The sequence below is a fragment of the Aythya fuligula genome, chromosome 12 (genome assembly GCF_009819795.1).
Source record: "Aythya fuligula isolate bAytFul2 chromosome 12, bAytFul2.pri, whole genome shotgun sequence".
In the NCBI taxonomy this organism is placed as follows: domain Eukaryota; kingdom Metazoa; phylum Chordata; class Aves; order Anseriformes; family Anatidae; genus Aythya; species Aythya fuligula.
In genome coordinates, this window is record NC_045570.1 from 19,649,135 (window position 1) to 19,669,850 (window position 20,716).

The following is a 20,716-nucleotide window of genomic DNA, read 5'->3' on the forward strand; positions in this document are numbered from 1 at the left end:
AGTCAGTGAGCTCCAGCACTTGCCTTATTATTCCTGCTGGGTGACTTCCAGCTTTTTGTTCGGGTTTCACGTCTGGTCTCGGAGCAGTATTGTTGGGATGCTTTTGTCTGGCTCATCCCACTTCAATGCCGTCCCGGAGCATCTCCCCACAACACAGAGGCCACTGAATGCCTCCTCCCTTCTCCAGCAACCATGTGCACAGTGGCTGTTGGGTTTCTAGGAAGCTACCCCATCCTTTCTCCTCCGGCTTTTCATCACCGTTGGCGCAGGCTGGAGCCCATCCATGGGCTCGTGCTCAGCTATTGTCCTACCGGCAGCTTTACGAGCAGGTTCCAAAGGCTGCAGAGCACAGGAAGGTGAATGCAGTCACATTTGCAGAAGCCCCCTGGGAGCTCAAGCTCCCAGCTTCAAGACTGCAAAGGGACCTGGAGGCATTAAGAGAGTCCCAGGGAACCAGCTGGGAGCATCCCATGGAAAACGCCAGCACATATTGCCCCGGCATGCGCACCGCTCTCACTGCTGCTTACCTCTGTCTCCCTTGTGATTTCCCTCTCTTTTCTTTTTTTTTTCTTTTCCCTGAGTGCTTGAGGCTTTAAATAGCAGCAGCGGAGCAGACGCTGTGCCAGGCAGCAGCTGGCGAGGAGCTCCCCACTGATAGCCGAGCCGCGGCCGTGCGCTCCCTGGGTGTCCCTGGCACCCGGCCACCCGCAGCACTGCAGTGTCGGCAGAGCTGCTGGGGGAGCCAGCAAGGAGACAGGCGGTGCCCTAGGGCCCTGAGCCACTTGTCACCCACCTCCCTGTCCCCTCCCTGGTCAAGATTACGCAGGGTGGGAAAGTTTGGTGGGCACCGAGCATCCACGCTTGGTTTTCACCCGTTGTGGTGTCCAGGAGGAGCACGGCTGATGCTTGCGGGTTGTTCTGGAGGTGCAGGGTTTTGGTCCTGTGCCTGCATGGCACCAAGCAGGACAGTTTGGCACGTCTCACACTGACACCCTCCCAAGAAGCTTGCAGCAGCATGAGCAATGCTGTAAGAGGGAGAGCCCCGGGAGTGACCAGGCAATAAAGTCCCTCCGAGTGGCAATCTCCTGCAGCTGTGCTCAGAGCCCTCCTAGGGAGCTGTGCTGCCGCTGGGATTCGTTCCGGAAATGTTCCTGTCACAGAAATCCCTCTTTAATTGCTGCTGGTGGCATCGTTACAGAGCTCTGGGGGAGATGGGGCGTGCTCTGGGGAAGCAGAGAGGGGTCCAAGCAAGGGGAGGAGCAGAGGGAAGCAGAAAGCCACTCGGTGCTTCAAGCAGCGCGGTTGCGCTTGCAAACTGCAAGGCTGGGGTTGCACTCGTGCCCCCTTTGGAGGGCTGATGCTCCCAGGAGAGAGGCCCCAGAGCCTGCAGCTTCCCCGAGCTTCGTGAGCACAACCGTGAGGCTGTGGACGCCCGGACTCAGAGGCCAGTATCGAACATCTGGGCCTCATATCTCTGTTTACCACAGCCTCGTTCAGAGCGACGTTCATGGCACGTGAAGTCATTTGGCATCCTCCCTCGGAGCAGAAGATGCTTTCCTGAAGAAGAGAAGTGTGTCCTTCCTCAATTTACAGCCCTGCACAGTGTGCTCCCCGCATCCAGCTTGGTCTCTGCATCCATTTGGCTGCGAGGAGGCACGGAGAAGCAGGCTGCGTTGCTTTCGGCAGCGTGTGAAAGCATTTTCCCACCGCCCTCCGTTGAAAAGCATGATTTAATTAACATTTTTATATGTTTATTATTTAAGAGAGCACATGCTGCTGGTTTGGGGATGTGTTTTTTTCCCGGTTTTCCCCAACTCATGCTCATTGTGAAACAGTTGAGTCATGCTCCATATAGACGGGAGGGAAGGGGCAGAGGGAGCGTGGGACAGACAGGGAGCACCAACCATCCCCACCTGGCAGGGTTAGGGGTTATGGAGCTTGTTTCCACACACAAAACAAGTCAGGAAAAGCCTAAAATCCCCCCCTGCTAATCCACACTAGCTCTTGAGCAGAGCAAGAGCTGGATTTCTTGTGGTTACCCCACAGGTGCAAGCAGGATGCGTGCCCGGGCTCCCTCCTGTTGGAGCACCTTCGCTTGGGGGTTATAATTTTGAAGCTGCTGCCTCCTGACATCCATAAAAGAATTGTTGGGAGCCACTTGCCTTCAAAGGGAGGCCACCAAAAGCAGCAAGAGAAGCCAAGTTTATGCCAAGGACGTGTCTGCAGTGGTCAGGATTGGGCCATCTAGGGGCAGCCCTAAAGCTCGCTTCTCTCTGCCAGCCTCTGCCCAGGGAGGTTGGTGGGTGCAGGGAGCAAGGCTCCGTGTGCATTGCTGTCCTGGTGTTTGCTGTGTTGTGGCCTGGCTTAAAAAAAAAAAAAATAGAAAAAGAAAAGAAAAAAAAAAAAAGCCAAGCCATTTTTAGTCGCAGCCCTTTAAGCACGGGCTTACCCTCACACCCATGCTGGAGGCTCCCCCACGCCAGCGCTGGAGACTTTGCTCATCGCAAAAAAAAAAAAAGTAAACATGTGCTCTAGGGCTCTGAAAACAGATAAAAAAAAAATATCCCGCCCTGGAGGAGAAGGATAAACATTGCTAAAATGTTATCGTTTGTGCAACTGCGCTCTGGGTGCTGGATGCGGCCACAACCGCAAGGGCTCCTTCCCTTGCACGGGAAAGTGCCTGGGAGCTTGGCTGGGACCAGCTGGAGCAGCAAGCAGATTTGTTTAGCATCCTCTGCCCTTATCAGCATAAACAGAGCCCCCGTCTTCTGGGGGGGTGACCGGGGCGTTTGACCAGACAGCTGCTGGTCCTCATCTCGGGGACAATTGCAAGGTGGGTGCTGGCAGCTCCTTGGTCCTGTTGACCCAGGTGGCACCAGCAGCAAGGGGGTGCTGGAACCCCCCTCTCTCCATTTCCTGACCCTCTGTGGCTGGACCCGGGTCCAGCGGGTCCCAAAAAAAGGCTGCGTGTGGTGGGCACCCGCTGGGTGCTCCCTGTCTTGAGGCACACGGGGATGCGCCCTTCTCCCTGGAGCCAGGGCAGGATTTCTCCTTGTAGCTGGAGCAGAAAACCCGTGAGTGGAGCTGGTCTCGCTCTCCTCCAAGAGAAGCCGTAGGAAGCAGGGGAAGGTATATAACCATAAAAATAATCGCCCCCAGAAGGCTTCTGCGGAGGGGCCTGGGGCTGGCAGTGGTGTGCGGCCTCTCCGTGTCTCTCTCCGGGGCTAAAGATAGCCGTGTCTGCAGCTGAGCCGTGAATCAGTGGTAAAAAATGTGGGTCACCTCCTGTGTGAAGAAATGAACGTTCAGAGACTCATCCGCTCCTGACCTCATTTTGCTGGGTATGAATCAGGCCCCAGCCCGCCGGACCCCACAGCTGCTCCTGCGCCGGCGGCTCCGCGCTGGGTTACCCGGCCGCACGTCAGCCCTTTTATTAAAAGCTTTTTGGGGCCGGTTTGCTCGTTATAACCAAAGGGGCGTTAACTGGGTGAGAGCGCAGGCGTGGGGGGTTTTATTCCCTTTTTTCTGGGGAGCAGAGCTGGGGATGGGCAAGGTGCTCGGGGCAAGCACCGAAGTGGTTAAACCCGGCGTTCCCGCCCCATGTGCGCGCACACACGTGTGCACGGCCACGCAGCAGCACGGGTGTGCGTGCACACACGGCTGAAGCATCCACGTGTGCAGGGGCACGGGTGCTTGCATGCACAGAGGGAGCATGGGCACAGATGTGTGTGCGCAAACGCTGCTGGGCACCGGTGTGCACGCACATGGAAACTCCGTTGTCCGTCATCACGGGGTGCACAACCAGTCCGTGCAGCCAGGTACCCACCAGGCACCCAGGGCAGGCTGCACACAGCCTTATCCAGTCTCTCTTTTCTTTTTTTTTTTTTTTTCCTATCCTGCTGTTGCAAAATCCACTCCCGTTTTTCTTAGTTCAAGTAAAACCTGACATGGACTCCAAACCAGCAACAAACCACGGTGTGAAACCATTGGGCTGGCACCTGGGAGCCCCAGGCACCGGCCTCGACACTGCCCCACGTGCCAGAGCTGCTTGGTGTGTCTGCGCCCTGCTCATTTCTCCTCTCGCCCAGCTTTTCTCACCAAGTGAGCTTTGCTCTGCTCCCCCTGCACGCCAGCACGCAGCGGTGGCACTGCCGGAGGGTGGCACCGCGTGGGACCTGCCTGGGTGCCGCCACCCCGTCCCACGGGGACACACACCGCGACGGCTTCGTGCACCCCGTGCACCCTCTGCCCGAGCTGCCTTTAAATAAAACCATCCCAGCTCCAGGGGGGGAAATCTCGTCCCCGAAAGTGGAAGGGCTCTTTCCTCGCCGCATCCGCCTGTGCTAAAAGGTCCCGCGCGGCAGAGGAGCGCTGCGGGTGCGCGCAGGGCGCACGGCGCAGCCCTTTAGCTGCAAACCTCCCCGGCGCACACCGTTCTGGGAGCGGGGCTGAGGTTGGGGCACGAAGCAGTTCGAGTTTTTCCTCCCCCCCCCTTGGCTTTTCCTTACCCCGCGGGGCTTCGTCTTTCGAAACCCCGGAGCCAGGAAATAGTTAAGCGCTAGAGTATTTTGATTAGCAGAGCCTTAAAGTCAGTAAAAGACAGTCAGAGAGAACTATCAGGAGCATGCTAATGAAGTGAAGTCATCAGCAGACACCAGCGAAGGGATTCATGCCTGCTCCACGCCGTGTCGTAGCCCTGGGCTGCACGAACGGCCGCGCAGGTGGACGGGGGCTCGCAGCGAGGCGACGGCAGCGGTCGGGGCTGTGCTGCGCTCCCCTGGATGTCGCGCTCCTTCGCTCCGGCTCTGCGCCTCGCCGGAGCCTGATGATATTTCCAGCTCCAGGGGAGCTGCGGGAAGACTGGAGATAGTGCAGAGAGAGCCTAGAAAAACAGCAAAGGGCAGCTCCCGACTCCGAGGGAAAGGTGAGGGAACGCTCTTGGAAAATCCCTTTGGTTTCTCTGTGTCGCCGCTGGATTGGGGAGATGCCGGGGGTGGGGTGAAGGGGACGATTTGGGCTTTTTTGGTGGCAGCAGTGGTTGGAAGCGGCAGCGTTGCACGCTCGCTCTGTCTCTGCAGCCAGAAAGTTTCCTCCTGTGCTGGGATCTCAGGGCTGGAGATGTCCCCGTGGGGCCGGAGATGCCCCCGTGGGGCTGGAGATGCCCCAAGCCCTGCGCCGGGCAGCAGAGCTGGCAGAGCAGGGGCAGATCCTGCCCCCTGGGGACACCAAATCCCACAAGGAGCACCGAAACCCAGCTGCCTTTGGGGATCTGCAGCCCCTCTTTGAAAATACGTCGGCGGTTTTAGTAACATTAACTAATGTTGTCCTCCTGCTTCGGGGCTTGGCGGAGAAATTGTGCGAAACTTTTCTCATCCTTTTTTTTTTTCTCAAAGCGTGCGCACGTTAGCATCGGCGGCTCGCGGGCTCAGGTCCTACCTTTTCTGTAAAAACAGCTTTCGTGGAATAAATCCGAAACCTAGGGCAGAGAGGAGGTTCAGTTACCCCGTTGCCCTAAGGCTACATCCAGCAGCTCTTACGCAGGCAACTCCACGCTGGAGCTGATGACTCGGCGATGTTGTTTAATTTACAAAAAGGCGCACCGTGAAAGCATGCATTTGTGTTTATGGTAAACGAAAGAAAAATATGCAGAAGAGCTTTCGCTCCTCGCCAGATGTGATTAACCCCTTCGAGGCGATGATGAGCTCGTGCAACGTGCTGGGGTAACGCCGGCGACGAGCGCACAACCCGGTCCCTGCCGCGAGCATAGCGCACGGACGGATTCTCCGCCGGTCTCCAGGTTGGTCCCCAGATTTGGCGTTTTCTGCCTCAAAATGGTTTTAATTTTTAGCGTTGCAGAGACATCCCGGCTTGTGACACTGAGAGCTGTCAAGGAAGACAGACGCCCAGCTTCTGGGCTGCTGTGAATTCCTGCGATGCGCCGCGTTTCTAATAACGCCGCCGTAAATAACATCCCTCGAGTTTATCCCCGCTATCGCAGCATTATAATGTCAGAACCCAATCTTTGGGGCCCGGGGACCTCCGGCGAGATCGGCGACACGATTACTTTTTAATCTTCTATCCGAAGCGCCGTGCTTCCTTGGATCCAGTTCTATCTGGAAAAAATCTTAATGAGGGTCACTCCAAAATCGACCAGGATTTGCCCTTGCACGTGGGAAACGCAGCTCCGGCCCCACGCTGCAGGACAGCATCTTCGCGCCCAGCTCGGCACCTGGGGACGTTGCGCAGGCTGAGATTTTCTGCTGCAATCGTGGCTTTAATTAAATACAAGAAAAATGAGGGAGGGTTTCCTCCTGCTCTCCCTCGTGCTGCCCTGATGGGTGCGAGCCGGCGTCCCACGGAAGGACCCTGGGTGCAGACAGTCCCCGGTGACCCCTGGGGAGGTCTCCTGGGTGCTGGGACCTGCTCGTGCACGGCCCCCCTGGGCTGCCCTGTGCTCTCGGGGGGATATTTGCTGAATACACCCCAAATTTGGTGTTGTTTAAGGCAGGGTCTCGCGTTGTGCTGCAGCCAGCAGGCGTGCCAGGAACGGTTCCGCTGCTGTGATTTTCGCTGCGGTTTCTCTGCATCGCGCTCGGGACCGAGGCACCCAGGGACCCAAAAGTCCCTTAGCAGGAGCTGCCCCCAATCCCATGGCCCTTAAACACCCTCAAATTGTCCGTCGGCCACTTTGGCTGCCTGTCCTTGGAGGAGAAAGGTGTTAAAGGGCCAGTGGCCCACTACTAAGCAACAGTTACCAACAACCTTAAGCAAATAAAATGTGTGAGATTATGAAAACAGGGGAACTGCAGCTGATTCCCAGCATCTCTGCCGTGTGAGTCAGTAGTGCATGGCTGCTGCTCCCTGCTCGTTCCTAGATGACAGCATCCACACATCAAATCTGCTGGCCCTTGGAGATTAGACATCCCCTAATATTTATGACGGTTTCGAATAACGCGCATTGCTCTGGCTGCTAGATAACACGGGCAAGAAACTGGGATTTACGTGTTTCTGTTCTTAGGGCTTTTTTTTTTTTAAATAGCTTAGTTACCGGGCAGTTCAAGTGCCCTGAGCTGTTTCTGTCTGAGTTTTGGACCGCTGCTGCAACCCCCGGCCAGCTTGTGCCACCCCACTGCAGGTCAGGTCCTCGAACCTTGACCACGTGCCAGCTAGAAAATAATTCAGCTGCTGAATTACTGCCTAGGAGCAAGGAGGGCCTCATCCCGGCGGTGTTCGGTGCTGGGTTTTGTGCAGAAACTCGAGGTCTGGGTGGCGCAGGGAGGGTTTCAGCTGCAGCTTTCCCACTGCAGGCGCTGGGTGAGCGGTCCCAGGAGCCCCATCTGGCTCTCGGGCATGCCCGTCCCACTGCCAGGGCTCGAGGGAATATCAAGCCAGAGCAAAGCTAGCCTTTGTTCTGCAAACTTCTGGGGAAAAAAAAAAAAAAAAAAGTGGCTTTATTGCATGTGTGGTGTCCGAGGAGGCTTTCCCAGGATTGCCAAGGATTTTGGAGGGGCTGGAAGGCATCGTGCAAGCAGAGGCGCTTCCACCTGCGGGTGGATTTGTTGCTGCTCTCAGCTCTGTGCAAGTAACCACATCGGCAGCCTGTGTCCGTGGCAGACGTCCGTCTGTCCCAGCTCATCCACCTGGGCATTCCCCACTCTCCTGGCAAGGTGTGCTCCGTAATTTAGAGGCTTTGGGGGACTTTTCCTGCTGCAGCAGCCAGAGCTTGTAGCTCTGCCCCGTGTGACAGCACAGGGAGCGTGGCCGGGCTGCCACCTGCAGCGTTTCCACCTGCTTGCCTTGGATTCTGCAAGGAAAAGTGTCGGCGTTTGCCATCCCACAGGCTGTGTCTTTGATTTTCCCGAGGTACCAGTCGCTGTGGTAGGATGAGGATGGGATCTGGGGGTGGTGGAGGGGACCTGCAAGGTGTCCTGGTTTGGCTGTGACCTCAGATAACTCGTGTCCTTTCTGCAAGATGGCCCCTTGGGGATGTGTGCTGGGGGTCAGCCAGCAAAACGCGGAGATCCTTGCACGAGAGGCACTAAAAACACACGGAAAAGCAGAAGAGAATTCCTCCAGGAAAAGATTTATTTGATTTATTTTTTTTAAATCTGCTTTTAAGCACATCCCACAGCACAGAGCACGTCTCACCTCACCCTGGGAATCCTTTTCTTACCCTGCACACCACCATCCGTTTTCATCCTGCTGGTCCTTGCTGTGCCTCTGGATGCTGCCTCGTGCTCCCAGCCCTCCTGCTGCAGCCTCAGCCTCCCCTGCTGAGGCTCGCCCCGAATTTTGGGCTGTCACCTCCCCGGCACACTCGCCTCTTTCTGCACGGTTGGTGCTTGGGGACAGGATGGAGCCCTTCAGCCCGGTGCCACCTGGAGCCCCTTCTCCCATTGCTCTCCATCATCAGCCATCAGGATGAGGACTCCGTGGCCAAAAGGGTTTTGCTGAAGAAATGCCACCTCTCTGCAGGGACCTGGCACTACTCCACAACCTGCTCAGCACATCCTACACCAGGGGCATCTCCTGGAGGCGCGATGAAGGCAAGGCTCAGAGTTTCTCCACAAGCTTCCACCTCCTTTTCTTCTGCAGGATGAGGAGTGTCAGGGGCGAACCAGTCAGTCCTCCGGCACAGGGGACACCAGGACACCAGCACATTGTCTCTGTTGCTGGCAGGGCTGTGGCTGTCACTGGCTGTGCAGGTGGCTCTGGGTGCAAAAAAAGAGCAGAACTCGATTTTTTTTGCTCTACTGTGCCCATGCCTTTGGTGCACAAAAGTCCCTGCAGCCCCGTGCTCCGGCACGGTGCTGGCTGCTGTGCACAGAAATCGTTGCACAGGGCACATCCCTGCTCTGCTGCGGGGATTTTTCTCTCTGCTCCAAACTTTGTGATGTTTTAGGTCCGTGCTTCCCAGGCGCAGCTCCTGTGGCAGCAGCCCAGGCAGGGGGCACCTTCCCCAGGGCATCCTCCTGGGGGGGACACGGCCGGGGAGGCTCCGAGAGCGGCTTTGTGCCGGCAGCCCGGCTTTTGGGGCTGGAAGCTGAAATCCTGGAGTACAACATCGCCACCTGTTTGCCACATGCGAACATACAGCAGGATAAATCCCGCCAGGATGCACCCCGCAAGGATAACCCCATCAGGATGCGTCCCCATCAGGATGAACCCCATCAGGATGGACCCCATCAGGATGAGTCCCCAAAGCAGAATCCCATCAGGATAATCCCACCCGAGTGGGTCCCACCAGGCAGCTCCTGCACAGCCGAAGGCAGGGCAGGAGGGAGGAGAGGAGGGGATGGAGGCAGGAGGCTCTGCTGGTCCCATCCTGGCGCGGACACTGGGATGCTGGTGCCACTTTTCCTGCTTCCACACCCTTCCGTGCTCACCCAGAGCCCTTCACCAGCAGGTTTTTAATGTGCTTTTTTTTTTTTTCTACCCACATCAAGAGGTTTAAGCTCGAAAAAGCCAAGTCAGTGAGAGCGGGACATGGCAGGCTGCGGGTGAGCTGCTGGGTACCCAAGTGATGGATGCTGCTGCGGCATCCCCTGGGAGGCTGCTGGAAGATCTGCTCTGCAGTGGCAGCTCGAAAACCAGGGGGCTGCAGCGAAGGAATCCCCCCTGCTCTGCTCTCTCCCTCAACCAAACCCCTTTATGGGCTTCCCCTTTCCCAAATGCTCACAGATCTCCTAAGGCTGGGACTGGTGGGATCGAGCTGAGGTGCACTCGGTGCCCGCTGCGTCGTACCGGGGATCCACAGATCAGATCATATTGAAGCCAGTCTGCTGTCAAATGCAGGGGCTGCTCCCCAAAACTCACTCCTCCTGCTGGAAAAGGAGGATGCCCTGGAGAAGACCAGGCTGTGGGGTTGTGCTGCGTGGAGCAAGGCTGGGGATGAGCATCAGGGCACTGGGCTCACCCAGCTCCCTTCATTCATTTCAGCAGATTTCACTGGTTTTCAGTGGATATTTCGGATATCTGGCAATGCACCGAGAACCTACACACATTGTGGGTTCATCTTCCTTCACCTCGATGCTACAAGCTGATTTGTGCCTGTGCAACACCTACGGGGTATCCAAGTGTTTTGGACAGATGCTCCTGTGCTCCCCGTTTCCGTGATCAGCGTGTGCACGGATTAAGCATCAGGATTTTGTTTGAAAGAAGCCTTCTAGAAAATGATGCAACGAGGCATAGGCATGTTTAAATTTGCGGGGATTTGAAATATTTAGATTCCGCTTACGGATTTTGGCATTTAGTGGGGGGATCTTGAGTTTAAAGCCCTGGCTGCTGGCTGCGAGGGGGAGATGTGTGCACGCTCACACGCATGTGCACGCACACAGGGGTTTTCTCTTTTGGAAAGTGCTAATGGGAACGAGCCAACATAGATTGTTCCATTAATGGGGATTTATAGCACAAATCTGCTACTGTTTTGTCAAGACAAACAGAAATAAGTGGGCTTTTAGTGCTGGGAAAGCTGGCCCCGGGGCAGCGCGCTGTTTACTAGCAAAGGGCAGCTGCTCAGAAGAGGCTGCAGGGGAGCAGGAGGGAATAAACAGCAGAAGATGGAGACAAGAAGAAGCAGGATTTGAGGGAGGAAGGAATGAGATCAGGGGCACGGCCTCCAGCCCACTCCATAGAGCAAATTTTCCCCCTACAAGTTTAGGTTGGGGAGCTGGGTTCTCGTTTTCCCCCCTTTTTGCTGTGTATTTTGAAAGCTGCCTTCTGCTCCAGGAGATGTGTCAGTGTTTATCCGAAAGTAAATAACACTCCATGCCCTGGCTTCCCCGGAGGAGGGAGAACGTCACAGCGGGTCCAGCTGCGGAGCTGGCCTTGGCTGCTGCTCCTCAGAAACGCGTGTCAGGAAGGTCTCACCTCCGTGGGCAGGTTTTGGGGAGAAAGGTCCAAAATTAGGGTCTGGTTTTGTGTGGGGGCACGTGGGTCTGGTCTCCACCTTCAGCTGCCCACGTGGCTTTGGTGGGGCTGCAGCAGCCTTGCCTTGGTGTGCCTTAGGTTTGCTCGCCTTGGTTTTGAAACCTCTCAGGAGCCCTGAACCGATGGTTCAGGAGCCAATGTCACGTTGTGGATGTCTCTCCTGGCATTCCTGCTAGGGTTTGGTCTCTGTGCTGGCAGAAATCTGGCGTTTCTGGGCAAAGCTGATGTTCTCCTGCCATGCCCCTGCCTCTCCAGTTTCCCACCACGAAGGTGAGAGAGCGTTTTCCTCCTCCCTGAGGATATCTTCTTTCTTTCCCCACCCCATGCTGCATTAAATATAAATAAATATTTCTGCATCCTGCACTTCCGAGCCTTGGGAAGGATTTTGGGGTGGGAAACAGCACGGAGCTGTCACCCTTCTGTCCCCAAGGGGAATGGGCAGCCTCGGGAGCATGTGCCAGCCCCGAGGGTGACAGCTGGGGACAGGTCGATGCCTGACCTGTGGCTGGGCTCGGGTTGGGGCTGCAAAGTTTTGGAGGGATCCTGTTTGTGCTGAGCATAAATACCGAATTGTTCTCCCCGCGCCATGCCTCATTATGCAAAGGCAAGTCCTAAACAAATATTGCATTTCCTCTCTCATAATTTGGAGGGAAAACAATTAAACAATTCCCCGGCGTTAGGCAGCGATTGCGAGGTGTCCTCTCAGCTCCCGTGCAGGGGAGCTGCCTGGAAAGGGGGAGCACCCGCGGGGTGTCCTCCTCCTGTGGGTGTGATGTCCTTGATGCTCGTGGTGCTTGAAACTCCAGGAAAAACTTCTTTTTATTTGCACGCTTGTGCAAAATCTGGGCAGAACTGCTCCGTCTACGATAACACATTGAAGAGGGTCTGTGAAAGGGAGCTGGGATGGAGAATGGGAAGGTGGGAGGAAAGCCCAAGTGAGGTTAGGAGGAATTGAATTTGGAATAGAAAAAATATGGAAAAAAAAAAGGATTAAATTCCATCTGGGCTGGTGGGCAGGCTCAGCGATTCCCCTCGCCCTCGCAGGTGGCACCCACCAGCTTCACTTCAAGGCTTTGAAACTGGAAAATCCAACAGCAGCTTGGTTGCAAATGGAAAATGAAAATTACTCAGTTCTGTCCCAGTATTGAGGCTGGTCTGTGAAAGAGCAAGAAATGGGAGAAGCCGACGTGGTGACACCTCTCGGCAGGTGGCCCCGTGGTGGCAGGAGTCGGGGTGGCAGGGGGAAGGTGGCCACGGCTGGGACGTGGTGGTACCCGTGGATCCCTTCCAGCTCTTATTCCTTGAGGACACCCCAAAGCAGAGGTGTGCACCAGGAGTGCCATGGCCACGAGGCAATGCTAAAGCCACGGGAAGCGTGAATCCTCCTCCTGTGGATGCAAACCACGCAGCTTCGACCCAACTGCTGCTTTCTGCACTGCTCACCTGCTCTTTGCCAGGGTCCTGCCAGCAGCGGTGATGCTGGAGGAGAAAATCCCATATCCTATGGGATGCTGCACCCCGGCAGCCCCCTGTGATGCATGAAGCCATGGCCCAGGAGCAGGGAGCGTGGGGCTGGCCGGGTGCTGCGCATCCCCCGCTCTCCTCGGCGGGTACAGGAAAGCCTTGAGCAAAGCGCAGCCACCTCCAGGTTGTGCCTATCTTGGCACAACCACAATCGTTCAGCATCTAAACAGCCAGAAAATCGAGCCTTTGAGTCTCACACCTGCGAGGTGCCGAGGCCTGGATCCAGCCCGTGTTTGTGCAGGGGAGGGGAGGATGCGCCCTGCGCCCTGCCGCCACCGCCGCTCCCCCGGCACCGCGCTGGCACTGGCCTCCCCCCGGCTTGCAATTGCGAGGGAACATCGTGCTTCTAGCAGGCATGGCACGTATTTCCAAGCCAAATAAAAGTCTGACCGCCGTGCAGAGCAGCAGAGCTGGCGGCGGGCGAGGCAGGGCAGTGGGACACGTGCCAGCCTGGTGCCACCCCGCAGCGGTCCCCTTCGGTGCAACTGGTGCCACCGCTGCCGCGCGGGGACGTTTCACTCCTGTCCGCTGCCAGGTTTTGCTGGGTTTGCTCCCGCTGGGCACAAGGATGTAGTTTTCTGGCTCAGCGGGAGAAAAGGCAAGGCGAGCTTTGGTTGTTTTTATTAGACTTAAAAAGGAAGCTTTAAAGCAGACGTTCCTACGAGTTCTGAGCCCAGTCCGCACGTCGCAGCCGTGCCAGCACAGCCAAGTAGCAAAATCCTCACGTCGGCTGTGCGGCTCCCAGCTGCAGAAAGCTGGTGTCACCCAGCAGCCAAACCCTGTCCCCTGCTGGGGGCTCGTGCTGCTTGTTGGCCTTCCCCCCAGCTCAGCACTTCAAGCTGGGCAGGCCTTGGGGTTCCCCCTTTGCTCCCAGCACCGTTCTGGGCTGAAAAACTGCTATTCTGGTCCCAGAACTGCCCTGGGTGGGTGCCTTCGGTCACTGCAGGCTGTGCCAAATGTCTGGGGATGTGGAAGGAACGACAGGAATAATATGCACAGGCTCTCCTGTTTAGCCTGGCTCTTGCATTTCGATGGGGAACATCCTGGCTCTACTTTTTGACAATTTGGTACTTTTTGGCGCAGCAAACGTGCCTGTTGGCAAGGGGAGGGGAGGATGCGGGGTGCCGGGAACAGGCGTGCATCCTGCCCACATCTGGGCCCCAGAAAACGATGCTGTGCAGCCGAGCTGAGCACCTCACACCCACATTTCTCAGCAAGGAGGAATGTCTGGGATGCTGAGATAAGGAGCCAGAAATGCAGATGATGGCATGGGGATGGCATGGTGGCAGGACAGCAGCCACCAGCTGCTGGTTCCGCTCCCCGCCTCAGTTTCCCTGCTCCTGCTCTGCTTCAGCACAGGGGTATCCTGCCATAGCAATGGTGAAAAATAAAATTAAATTAAAAAAAGAAGAGTTAAGGAATGGAAATGGGGGATTTGTGCTGGGCTGAGCTGGTGAAGCAGGGATGGTGCAGCCCGAAGTTGCTGCTCGTGGTGTAACGTAACAGCTCAGTGGGGAGTTCTCACTCTGCTCCTGCAACCACTTCACCACCAGCTGCCTCCTTGGGGTCTCCCTGAGCTCCCAGGGGTGGCTGTGGGGAGCACAGCACTTTTAGGGGTGGCCAGGAGCTGCTGGGGCACCGTGCTGGGGTAGGTACCAGCACAGCATCCTCGCAGCCAAACGCGCACACCTCCTGGGGGGGACTCGTGCCTCGGTTTCCCCATTGCAAGGAGGGTAGGAGTGCTCGGGTACATGCCCGGGACATCTGGCACGTCCCTGGCTGTGCTGAGAGCTGACAGTGACCTATTTACCTACAGCAGAACTTTCTGCTCCACTTGTTTGACCCGGCACCTTTCTGTTTGCTTAGAGCCGGGAACGTTTCCTCTCGGCCAAGCCTGGCGCGCACGCAGGTATGTTTGCACGGGCACCCGTGCCCGAGAGACAAACTGCAGCTCTGTGCATCCCCGCTCCTCCACCTCCGAGGAATTTGGCCCCTTCTCCTGCAGTGCCATTGCAAAATTCACCCCCAAACGCTCCCACCTTTTCCTTTGCCCCCCATCCTTTAAGCTGCCCAGCCGTCGGCTCGGGGACGGGCAGTAGAAAGGTGACATTGTTCTGCCCTCAGCGTCCCGGCTCTGTAGCTGCCTCAGCCATGCGTGTTTGCATATGTTAAAAATATTTAGTCCGCTGCTAAAAAAAATATTATGCCCGAGATCTGGGGCCAGCTAAATATAATGCCATCTATGTGTCCGTGGCGCGGCGAGCCGGAGGCACAGAGGGGTACTATTTGTGGTCGGAGCGCGGGGCTGCGCTGCGAGCTGCGCTGCCGGGATGCTCCTGTCTGCAAGAAATGCTTTCATCCCCCCCCTCCGAGGGTTTATCCCCCTGAGGGTTTATCCCTCTTGAGGGATGAGGGGCATGGGAAGCTCTTGGCTCTGGTTTGGGGCTTTGCACCTCGTGCTGCTGGTGCTGGGTGCGTCCCCGTGCCCGGGGTGAGGATGCACGGGGCAAGGAGGAAAAGGAGTTGAGGAGAAGGTGTTGGCTCTAAGAAAAAGGAATAAAAGTGGACCAGGGGATGGCACATCACAGGGATGAGCCCTGCTCCCCAAAACCCCCTGTGCACGAGGTGTTTTTTGGAGATGGGTGCGTGGCACAGCAGAGAGCACGGAGACTCAAACTCGTCTCCTGTGTGCCATGGATCCTGTAAGGGCAATTTATGGCCATTCCCAAGCTCGCTCGGGCTTTCCTCCTGCTCAGGCTGGGAAGAGGCTTCCCGAGAGGTTCCAGATAAAGAATCTCGAGCCAGCTGAGCGTGTGGGAGGGTAAACATTTCCCTGTAGGAACATCCCCCAGCGAGAGGCAGGAGAAAAGGGTTTGTTCTGGCCGCAGGGGGAGGACGGAGGGGAGCGAGGCCGGAGGCTTTCTGGGCAGGAGCATTAAGGAATAATTTCCTCCACTTTCTACAGATGTATTTATTTTTGAAGTGGGAAGAGGGGCTGGAGGGGGGTGAAATAATCCAGGGCAGAGAGCGTGGAGGGATCCTCGTACCCCTTTGCTTTTGCTTTCGGGGGGATTTTTTCCCCCTGCAAGTGCTGGGCGAGGCAGGAGGCAGCGGCCCCGCACACTGCGGCCATTCACGGCGGGCACGCTCGGGCCGGGAGGAGGATCATTTGTTCACGATATAGCCCGGGTAAAATGGGCTGGTTGTCTGAGCGGGGACGGAGCGTAATGTATAGAAGCGCCGAGCCTCAATACGCCCATTTATTAGCGGAGCCCTTCGCGAAGCGGGCCGGTGAATAAACCATACAGCTCGCACAAAAATGTAAACGTTCGGGATCCCTCAGAGACATAATTACAGGAAAAAATAAGGACAGCTTGTCAGCCTTTGGGAAGCAAGGCCTCCCGCTCCCCTCCCCGAGCTGCTGAGCCACAGCGTCCCGCTCCTCGCCGTGGCCCCGGCCCCGAATTAATCCCGCTGATTAACGCCGGCCGCCTCTCCTCGTCCCGCGGCGCGCGCCTCGGTGCGCCGGGCGCTCGCATTCCTCCGGCCCGTGTGCCACCGGCTTCCCTGGCCCCCAGTGAAAGGTTTCATTCATGCCTCCTCGCTGCCTTCTAGAGTTACCACACCCTGGGCCTCCGCTCCGCAGCGTCTCTCTGTTTTCCTTTCATTAGCAGGATTCCCAGCTTGAATGTCTGCGAAGGGCCGGGGAGGGATGCTGCGACCGGCTTGGCATCGGGGCTGTGCGCGGCGCTGCCCCGCGCTCCTGCCATTTGCCATCAAAAATGCTTGCTGTAATCATCGTTTTTTTTATTATTTTTTATTTTTTTCCTCAAAAATCTAGCTAGAAAAGCCACTCGCAGCGCTGCCCCGTGCCTCAGTTTCCCCACGCACAGCCCGCGGGTGCCCAGTTCCCACACCCCGCTGCTTTCACCCTCGGCAGCGATGGTTTTGGGGGCCTTTGGAGTGGGACACGAGCGCAGCCAGGAGCATCACCGATAACCTTAGATGTTTTTTTTCATGAGCCTTTGCCCCGTGTGAGCGTGCAGATGTGGGACGAGCAGCGGGTGCTGCCACACGTCCTGGTGCCACCCCAAGACCCTTGCAGGGTGGGTGAAAGAAGCCCCCTGCAGGAGCGGGATCAGGGCATGGCCATGCCCCAGCAGCCCGCGGTTTGGGGTATGTCGGCTTCCCTTCAAGCTAGTCAGCAAAGCCTTTACAGGAGGAAGATGAGATGAGAGCAAGAAAAAGAGTTTCTGAGGAATCAATCTGTGCTCGGGCACGGCGGGGCGCAAGGGGCGGTGATCAGCGCGGAGCAGTGACATGCGGAGCAGTGACATGAGGAGCAGCCGCAGCTTTTGCCGCCCCCTCTGCCCCCCTGCAGATGAAAGCAGCCTTCCTGGCCCTGCTCTCCTGCTCAGCAGCCAGATTTGTGGGGCCGCTGCTTTTCCATGGCTCTGTCCCTTCGTCTGACCGAGGTGGTTGTCCTCTCTCCGTGTAAGGGTGCAAAGACAAGGCGTGGATGGGTGTGTGATGGGGGGGACCCCGGTGAGGAGCACCCAGGTGGGAAAGGGGCTTTGGAAAGGCTCCGTCCCTTCCCCAGCAGTGGTGACACCTGGTGCCAGGACCCCACGGGTGCTCCTTGTGGCTTGGCAGGGCTCCTGCACCCTCCGCCGTGGTGGGGATGGCGTGGGCTCCTTCTGTCCCCCAGGGATGTGTCCCCACAAGCTTTTAACAAGGGCGGTAACTGCTGCGTGCCAAGGCTTCAAAATCTCCCTTGCAGACACTGCTGGCCTTGAAATAAATAGAGTTGTTGGCTATTCAACCTGCTCATCCCACTGATCAGCCTGCACAAAGGCTTCGCTGCTACCTGGCTGTGTTGCCCAGTCTGGAGCCACTGTCCAAAAATGTCCCCAAATCCTCGCAGCAGGACCCGGGGTGCCACTCCCCATGTCCTTGGCGCAGGCACAATCTGCCTTACCCTGCTCTCTGACTTCGAGCCCGTAGTCGCTCGGCTTGTGGTTTTGAGAAGCCTGAAATAAAGAACGAGCAAATGGCAAAGATGAGTGGTGCTGCCTGCGCCGTTCCCAGCCGTGAATCAGCTTCTGGCTCCGCTCTGAGCTTTGGTGCTCAGCACCTGCCCCGGGGCCATCTCAGGACTGCTCGGCCAGCCCGTGCTCTCCAAATCTGTGCGAGCGTGGGCTGCGGATTCAGACCAGCATCAGGCATCCATGGTGCACGCTATGGTCAGACCAAAGCCTTTTTTCACCCCATCATTCGTGCAAACATCATTTGCTTTTGTATAACAGAAGCTGGGGTCCTCACCACCTGGGGGGGAAATCAGGGCTCCTGGGCAAGAAGTGAAGTCCAAGTCCTGCAAACGATGGGCTGGGTTTTATTTTGATACAGCCCTATCTGTATTTTAAGCAACGATTATTAGCGAATTATTTCATGTAGAAAGATGCACCTGGCTTTGATTTATGTTACACGAGAAACATTTTGGCCAGAGCAAAAAGCACAGAGCCTAGCGAGGAGGGGGACACGAACTTCTTCTTTTATGGTGCATAATGAGACGTTTGCTCTGCGACAATTATATAAGTGGTTTCATGTTAGCGGATTCAAAACAAATCTATGAATACAGCATGTATTTTAAAATTCATTGTTTTGCCTCTGAATGAGTCTCCTAAAAAAGTCCCCGCCATGGATCCGGAGCCAGCTCGCTGCTAGACTGGTTTCAGCCCCAAGTAGCTCCGCTGGCTTTGGGGAAGTTCCTCGGGACTTACCTCATGTGCTAAAACGAGCTTTTTTCTGCCTTCATCCCTCCTGCTGGATGTGGTGATGTGCTGGGAACCTCATCCATGCAGTGTTTTGTGGTGACACTCGCCAGATAGATGTTAAAGGCTGGCATCCTGGTGCTCTTCCTCCTGGAATATGGCATCCTATGGATGCATGGAGGCTACAGAGGGGCTGTTTTAAGGGTTTTTTCCCCCAAAGTGGTGCATCGCATCAGCCAAACCTGCAAAAAGCCTTGCACAGGCTTACCTTGGAAGGCAATAGCCAAGGTGGTGCCGAAGGCCGGGGGCACTGGGGGAGCCGGGCTGGTGGCACGATGGTGGCACGAGCCCGTCCCCATCGCCCCCATCATATTTGGAGCTGCCAACAGGCTGGAGGCGAGCCGGGCAAAGGCAGCCTTTTTCAGCCCCTTCCTTCTGGTTTTTATCAAAACAGGCCTTCGCTGAAATTGTGCAGGCCTTTGGAGAGCTTTTGGCCCAAACTGGTGTGCGTTACCCTAGAGCAGGTTTCCGTGGGACGTGGGGCGTAACGGGAGCGAAAACCTCGTGTGGGCAGCATGGATGGAAAGGTGTCTGAGGGCATGGCCAAGATTTCACTACAACAATAAGAAATGCTTGTTTGCTTCTGGGGAAGAATAAAAACAGAGCGAGAGAAAGATGTTAAATACGAGTAACTCAAAACCGTGCGCGCTTTATCGCAAACGATGCCCAAAAGTTGCTGGAGCCCCGCTATTCCCGCCCGCAGGAGCCAGCCCGGCTTTTCAAAGGCTGCTCGTGGAGGTTGCTGTAAATAAACTTGGGCTCGTCCGGGGGCTGCCTGGACACCGGCCAGGCGAGGGTTTGTGCTGAAACTCCGCGTGATGGCCGAGGTGATTCAGATGACAGCTGATTCTCTGCGCTTCGCGGCGCTGCGGAAATAATCGGCGCAACGCGGACGCGGTCCACGGAGAGTGGTGCCGACCCCAGCCCGGCTTCCAGGCTTTACAAAACCCACTCCCGTCGGAGGACAGCGAGGCAGACAATCCCCTCGGCCTCTCACCCTCAGGAATTGGCTTTTTGGTTCTTCACTTTTCACACGCGCAGGGGCCAAACTCGCAGGCGGGCAGGGCCTGATCCTGCTCGCCCCAGGACGGCCGCAAATCAGCCCCAGCTGCCGGGAGGGCAGCGGGGTGGCTCTGGATTTACTCCGGTGTAACTGGGAGCAGGCTGCTGGTGCGGAGGATGTGTGCCTTTGATATTGTAACCTAAAACTGGCAGCTTTCCCTGCTCTGGCAGGAGTTGAGAAACATTGCCATATGAGCTGGTTTTCCAGAGGGGCCTGAAAATGCAATCCATTATCTGATATTTTGGAGCAGCTTTTTTAATTAAGGCTCTGGCTAAAGGGCTGATTCGAGAGGTGTGTGTGTTGTTTTTTTTTTTCTTGTCCTTAGGGACTTGGCACATCCTCGCGTCTGTCACCCTCCCGAAACTACGGAGTCACTTTTCCTCCCGTGTCATATTCGGAGCAGAGCCTTTTTTTTTTTTTTACCCTTTTTATTTTTTTTTCTCTTTTTTTTTTTATTTTTCCCCTACCAGAGGTGCAGATAAATCATTAGAGCCTCCGCTCGGCTCGTCTCCTTCTCCCGTAGCCCAACTTCTGTGCGCTACTGGCTGGTGCGGCTCGGAGGGGGCGTGAGCAGCGCGGCTCCGTGCCTGTGGTCAGTAATGAAGACTTCTCTTTTTATACCCAGATTACGGAGGAACTGCACGGGCTGAGACGGCAGCTCTTAATTCCCCGACTTTTTGAATTTCCAGCCGTCGCCGAGGAGAATGCAGCCCTCCCCTCCGGCCGGCTTATGATGAGGTGAGTGAACACCCTTTTGTCGTTTGGGGGCTCGCTCCCCGGTGGAACGTAAATATTATTTTTTGTTCGGGGCGAAGGACGGGGAGGGAAAGGCGAATGTGCTGCTTGCCACATGTCAGCGTTCGCCTTTTAATACCTCAGCCCTGGCGATTTCCTAGGGTTTGCTTCTCCTGCGTGGTCCGCCTCGCCGGCGGGTCCCGCGTTTCGCCCCGCCGAGTCCCCCCGAATGCAACTTTTCTCCCCGTTTCTCGCTCATTCAATGACTCAACCAGGCTTGTCAGCGCTAAAAAATGATGCCGCCGCGCTGCAAAGTATTCGGGCTATTCGTGTCATCCCGGACCTTTAAAAAGGGAAAAAAAAAAAAAGAAGAAAAAAAAAAAAAAAAAAAAGCCCAAAAAGCCTGGCCGTTCCCCTCGCCACTGCCCCGCTCTGCGCCCGGGGCTCAGCCCGTCCCTGTCACCGGCGGGGGCCCCGCGGCTGCCCGGCGGGCGAAGGGTTAATCCCGCTCCCCCCGCCCCGAGTTCAGCTGCAAAAAATATGAAGTGAGGATGGATCTGCTCATCTGCTGAGCAGAGAAGTTGCCTTTGATGTCAGCCCTTCCTTTCCTCCTTCTCCTTTTTTTTTTTTTGCT

General features: G+C 56.4%; 1 long non-coding RNA gene across 1 annotated transcript in view; it reads left to right on the plus strand.

Moving 5' to 3' along the window:
- The window catches only part of LOC116494035, a 102,943-nt gene extending 82,864 nt beyond the window's left edge, over positions 1 to 20,079 (plus strand). Inside the window, exon 3 of the long non-coding RNA XR_004253829.1 lies at positions 19,973 to 20,079. This is a non-coding gene — a long non-coding RNA (uncharacterized LOC116494035). The remainder of the gene's footprint in view (positions 1 to 19,972) is intronic.
- The last annotated feature ends 637 nt before the right edge of the window (positions 20,080 to 20,716 follow it).